Source organism: Heterocephalus glaber, unplaced genomic scaffold (assembly GCF_053883595.1).
Source record: "Heterocephalus glaber isolate CG9 unplaced genomic scaffold, H.glaber_assembly_v1.0 deba00001610, whole genome shotgun sequence".
NCBI lineage: Eukaryota > Metazoa > Chordata > Mammalia > Rodentia > Bathyergidae > Heterocephalus > Heterocephalus glaber.
The window spans coordinates 8,214,263-8,220,481 of record NW_028258381.1 but is presented as its reverse complement, the minus strand read 5'-3'; positions in this window follow the sequence as shown (position 1 = coordinate 8,220,481).

The window sequence follows — 6,219 nt, the reverse complement described above, 5'->3', positions numbered from 1 at the left end:
CCTGTCCCAAGCCATCTTTTTTGGCCAGAAATCAGGAAATCTGTGTCTGTACATGTAGCTCAGGGGTTTTGAGTCACCTTTCCTCAGTGCAAGGCAAACAGTCATATGTCCCTCCTATATTGTTGGACAGTTGGATCGTAAAGTCCTGCTGTTATGGTTTGGGTCTCAAATGTGCTCTAAAGGCTCATGTGTTGAAGTTTGGTGCCCAACTGTGTGCACTATTGGGAAGTGGTGGGACCTTTAGTTGATGGTGCTCATGGAAGGGAGTTAGGTCATTGCAGGATGTCCTTAAAGGGTATATTGGTGCCTGTTCTGGTTTAGACCTAAAATGTTCCCCAAAAGTCTTCTGTTCAGAGGTGGATACTGCCCATAGGAGGCAGCTCACTTTGGGCATGACCTGGAAGGATGTCCTCTTGTTCCTGGCTTTCTCTGTCTCTTCTCTGTCTCATCTCTGTCTCTGTGTCTCTGTTTCTGTATCTCTGTGTCTGAGTCTGTCTTCTCCCCCCACCACTTCCTGGCCATGACATGAGCAGCTTTCCTCCATCATACTTTTCCACCATGTCATTCCTGCCTCAGAGCTAGCCAGCCATGGACTGAACCCACTGAAACAGTGAGCCAAAATAAACTTCTTGTAATTGCAGGTGCCAGTTATTTTGTCCTAGAAACAGAAAATTTATGCCCTGCTGCTTCCTGTGTCTCTTCATTTCCTGTCTGCTGTGAGGTGAGCAGCTTGGCTCTACCAGGAGCTCCCTGCTATGTTGTTCTGGCCTCACCCTGGATGCAATGCTGCAGGCCAGGCAACCATGGACTGAATCTGAAACCACAAGCCAAAATAAATCTTTCTTCCTTTCAATTTGTTTATCTCGTGTGCTTTGTCATAATGAAAAAAGGCTATCACATCTGCTGTGTGGGTATTAGCCATCTCTCAATCTTTTCGTATGTAAAACAGCTTACAGACCTAACTCACGTACCGTATGATGCAGTCATTTAAAGTACAGTTTTTAGTGTATCTGCAGGGTTGTTCAACTGTCCTCACAACCCATTTCAGCACATTTTCATCACTGCAAAAGGAACCCCCATTCCTTCGGTCCATTGGTATCCAACCCTTCCTCCCCTCGGTGCCAGACAATGACTAATCTTTCTGTCTTCACACAGCAGCCTCTTCCAGACACTTCACATATGGAATAATACCACTATGAAAGTTTGTGGCTAGCTTCTTTCATATAACATAACGTTTGCAAGGTTCATCCTTGTTACAGTGTCTATCAATACTTTATTCTATTTTGTGTGATAAAATAAATAGTGTAAAATTCACCACATTAAATATTTTAAATTATACAAGTCAGGGACATTAAGTCCACTTGTAGTATAGTGGAACCATAACCACTACTTAGTCCCAGAATATTTTCATCACCCATAAAGGAAATATGTAGCCACGCCTCATCTCTGCCCCTTCGGGCACCTGAAACTGCCAGCATGCTTTCTTGTCTGTAGAGATTTGCTGACCTGGATATTCCATGTGAATGGTATCAGACATTATTTGTCTTTCCGTGATTGGCTTCCTTTCATTAGTGTGTCTTTAGTGTTCATCCCTGTTGTAGCATGTAACAATACTTTGGTCCCTTTTCCTGCTTAATTCTGTTCCTCTGTATAAATTCACCACATTTTATTTTTCTAGTCATCAGTTGAAGAATATGTGCGCTGTTGACCACTTTTAGCTACTGTGAACAATGCTGTTATGAACATTCGTGTAGAAGTGTTTTGTTGGCATGCTTTCATTTTCCTTGCTTAGATACCCACATGTGCAGTCCTCCATCTTTTATAGACTTCTCCTTCTCCTTTTCCTACCCTAATGGTACCAGTACCATTCCTTAGTTGGGTAGTTCAAAGGAATACACAATGTCCTTTGAATGATCAGGACAAATCCTCCAAATATGAAAGAGATGCGGAATCACCTCATGGAGGGGCTGGATCTTCACCCCACCCTCCATATTTGCCCCCTCGAGGGTGCTATTACTACCATCCGTACTCACCAAGCTGACTGCACACTGGGCATGGCTTTCCTTCTCTTTGATGCTTTGGCCTGAGTTGGGCCCACTTCTGAGACACAGCAGCAGTCCGAAACTATTAAACCAGGACTTCATAAAAGCTCAAAAGAAAAAAGGAAATGGATCACAATGACATGTACACACATAGTGTGGTTAAAAGGCACAGTGAGGGCTGGGGATTTAGCTCAGTGGTTCCAGTGTCTGCTTCATAAGTGCAAGGTTGCGAGTTTGATCTCTGATACCAAAAAAAAAAAAAAAAAAGCACAGTGAATTCCCTTAACTATAGTCCCTTTCCTGTCACTGGGACAAAATACAAACAGTTTAAAAGAATAGAGGTTTGCTTTGGCTCATGGTTTCAGTGGGTTCATTCATGGCTGGGAGGCTCCAACACAGAAACAGAGATGGCATGAAAAAATGATATGGGAGAGGAAGGCTGCTCACAGCATGGAGGAAAGGAAGCAGAGAGGGAGGGAAGGACACACCTTCCAAATCACGCCCCAGTGACCTGTCCCTTCTGACTAGGCCCCACTCTAGAACATGATACTTGTCTAAGGCCTAACAACAGGAATCTCTAGTGCCCTCTTCCTAGCTTGGCTCCAGCCTTGTCTCTGTGAGGCAGAGGCCATCTCTCCCAACCACCGGAAACACAAGAGTTCCTCTACATTTGGATCACGAGCATGGGGCTCTGAGAGAGGCAGGATTTTCCACTCCTGGTGACACAGCCCAGCAGGAAGACTAGCAGAAAAACAGCCACTCCCTTGAGGGGAAATCCCACCAATTCATAGATGGTGGCATTGCCTATGGCAGTGGTGGCAACCTATGAAATGCGTGTGATTGCATTTTTTTTAAGACAAAAGTTGTTAATGTAGGAGTTGTTTTATCTAAACTGAACCCTCAGTATTCAGGTTTAATTACAGTGTTGGCATTTTGTGATAAAATAACTGGGTTTTAGATTGCAGTTTGGCACTCAATTGGTCAATTGGTCTACGGTTTGCCATCATTGGTCTATGGTCTCAATGAAAAGAACAATGCCAAATGCCTCACAGTAAGCCTAACATCCCACGAGAGATGGAGTGAGTCGTGTGGAAGAGAGGGAGGTCAGGCAGTTGCCCAGTTAGCCAACTCCTTCCTTATAAATGGGGGAGCTTTCCCAAAGCAAGCCTTACCTGCATCAGAAGAGCCTTATTTCTTTGCATGAGAGAGGCAAGGAAATAATTAGCTAGATAAAACCAGAGGTAGCCATCTGAGTAGAAAAGGAACTTGTTATGGAAAAACACTATAGCTACTATGGGAAAGATCTTACCTCTGTACCTGCTGTCCGCACCAGGTCACCAGGTAAGGCAGATCCACCGGCCTCTGAATATGGTCATATGAACAGTAGGAACTCATATTTCACTGGCTCATTACCTGAAAACCACTCCCCTCCACAAATATTTGTGGGTGCCCTCATGATTTTTCTCAAGTGCTCATGAACAATCTGCTCCCCGGATGCTGCCGTATTTTGCAGGGTACCATAGTGATTCTGCCACCCTGACAGGCATGATGGTGAGTGTGAGGTACATATTGTTCTGGACCCCCATGGGCCTAGTGGTACAGTCATCGATGCAGCTCTTTTCCTAGGATCCTCCTGGCTGAACTGGGGTCAAAGACCCTGTTTTGTATTCTTATGTGAGATGGCCAGTTGGATATGTCTATGAGAGAGGTACAGGAATGTAAATCTGACTTCTAGAAAGACAGTCAAGGCAGCTACGGGGAGGAAGCCACGAGGAGAGAGCCAGAGAGCAGGTACAACCACCCAGGAGGGAGCAGATGAGCAGGACTGGTGGGGTCAGAGTGAAGACACAAGCAAAAGGCACGTGGGACTCCACTGGTGTGTCTGAATTCACTAGTGCTAAAGGAAAGTTATTCAAGAACACCTGTTACAGCACACCAAGGCAGATTTTATTCAAGATGATCTCTATAGGTAAAGGGATCATGGCAATGGGGTTCTGCTCTGGAGAAGCGATTTGACTGAACTCTGAACATAGCAAGTGGGGAAATATAGCCAAGAACAAGATGTGGTCAGTGGATAGAAAATTACTAACAGAAAACATTAGGGGTGGAGGATTGTGACTCGGTGGACTAACAGGGTTCTTGCTGAACACAAGCTCAGGCGATGCAGTATCACCTGCCATGGAGGACAGAGAGCCCTGTCAGACACCAAGTGCAATCACACTGAGGGCTGTGGGGTTTTTACTAAATTGACTTTGCTGAAACTGGATTTATAAGGAAGTGTACAGATGGGCCTAACAAAATGTTCAGGACCCTCACCAAAGTTTGAAGCACAGAATCTTTGTCACAGTTGGGAAAGAGCAGTAAGGAAATTGTATCAGGAGCAAGTCTAGTTACTGGTGCACTATTGGCCTCATAGGGGGGTCACAACCTGCTTCAGGGGTGTCAAGGCAGCAGGAAAAAATGAAATGTAAAAATATATACTAGATCCCACATTGTTCTAACTCAGGCCCACACCGCTCTCAGAATTACACTACCCCTATGAACAAGGGAGGCTGAGCTCCTGAGCCAGACAGCTGTACCTGGCTATCAAAAGGTAAAGGAAAGACCAACTCCTTGCACATACGGTGGTGCTGGGGCTGCCTCTGAGATGACTGCACCTCTGCATGAAAGACCTCCTGTACCTGATTTCCTAGGTGCCTGAGTCTGGATGGCTCTCCTACTGGGGGTACTAGTGAACCCATCTGGGGAGCATGTTGCAGAGGAGCTACCCCAGACCCAACCCTGGTGTGGAGACAGTTATGCAGCCACACCCTCTGTCTTCAGACTCCAAGGTTCAGTTCCTGGGGTATTCTGACCAATAAAGTCCCTCAGGTGGGACAGGGACAGCTCCTAGGCGGGTGGGCATCAGCCATTAGTAGACCGGATTTCTTGTACAGTGGAGGCATGAAAACTAGGAGCGACTCCAATGGACGGGAGAAACACACCTGCATCAAGAGCTGCTGCTGTGACAGCCACCCTGTTACCTCAGCTGCATCTCTGGAGGGCAGGTTTCCTGAGTACCCCTCCAGGGCTGTTTTCTGTCACACTGCATGCTCCCACAGTAACACTCTTAGTAGGGACCTTACATCTACAGCCATGGTGGGCCTGTGGGTCAGCAGGACAGGACAGAAGCGAAAAGCCAGGTCTTCTCCACCCCACACATTCCCTCTGAGGCCAGAGGCAGAGTGACTGTGCCATTCCAGTGCTTGGTACTGTGTTCTCCATTGAGTCACTTTTCACATTACAATCATGTGCCTTGCTTGATTTTAGAAAACTACACACATTATGCTGTGCTGCAATTCTTGCCTTGCTCACCCACTGTGAATCCCTGGAAGGCAAAAACTTTTTAATCTATTTCATCACCCACAACCAACGTTTGTTAAATGGAAGAAAACTGAAATAGGACATTCCCTTAAGGTGGAATCATAACACTGCTTTGGTTCTAAATAAGAGCACCAAGAGTAAAGAAAACTCATAACGACCGTAAATACATTGTGATTATATAAATGCAAAGATCTTTGCTTGTCTTTTTCTTTTTTTAAATTTTAGTTACTTTTTTTGGTACCGGGGATCGAACTCGGGACCTTGAGCTTGCGAGGCAGATGGCGGAACCACTGAGCTAAATCCCTGACGCTTGTCTTCTGATACCTTGTGCTCTGGGCCAATTATATTAATACAGAAGGGATCCTTCTGGTCAATAAAATATTTAGATGCTTACGCTTTCATATGATCTCTTGTTACCAACGATCCTCATTTATTCAAAACGAAGGGACCGAAAATTAAAAATATATATATCTACATATATCTACATATATACATATATATACACATATATACACATATATATATACATATATATACACATATATATATATATATATATATAAAAGAGGGCCCGTGGCTCCTCCTCCCAGATCTCCCTCCCGACCATGCTGAATAGGAGGGACCATGTCCTCCCGCCCGGGAGACCATCCGTGCGGTGTTCAAGCGGTTTTCGGGTTCCTGTCTTCGGAAGAGCTTTGTTAAATATCCACGCTGCTGCCCTTCCTGGGACTGTCGCGCCACCAGCAGCACGGCCCGGGTGGCGGGGAGGATGCGGACTGCCAGGAGGCGCGCGCCCCGCGAGTGACCGCGCCCG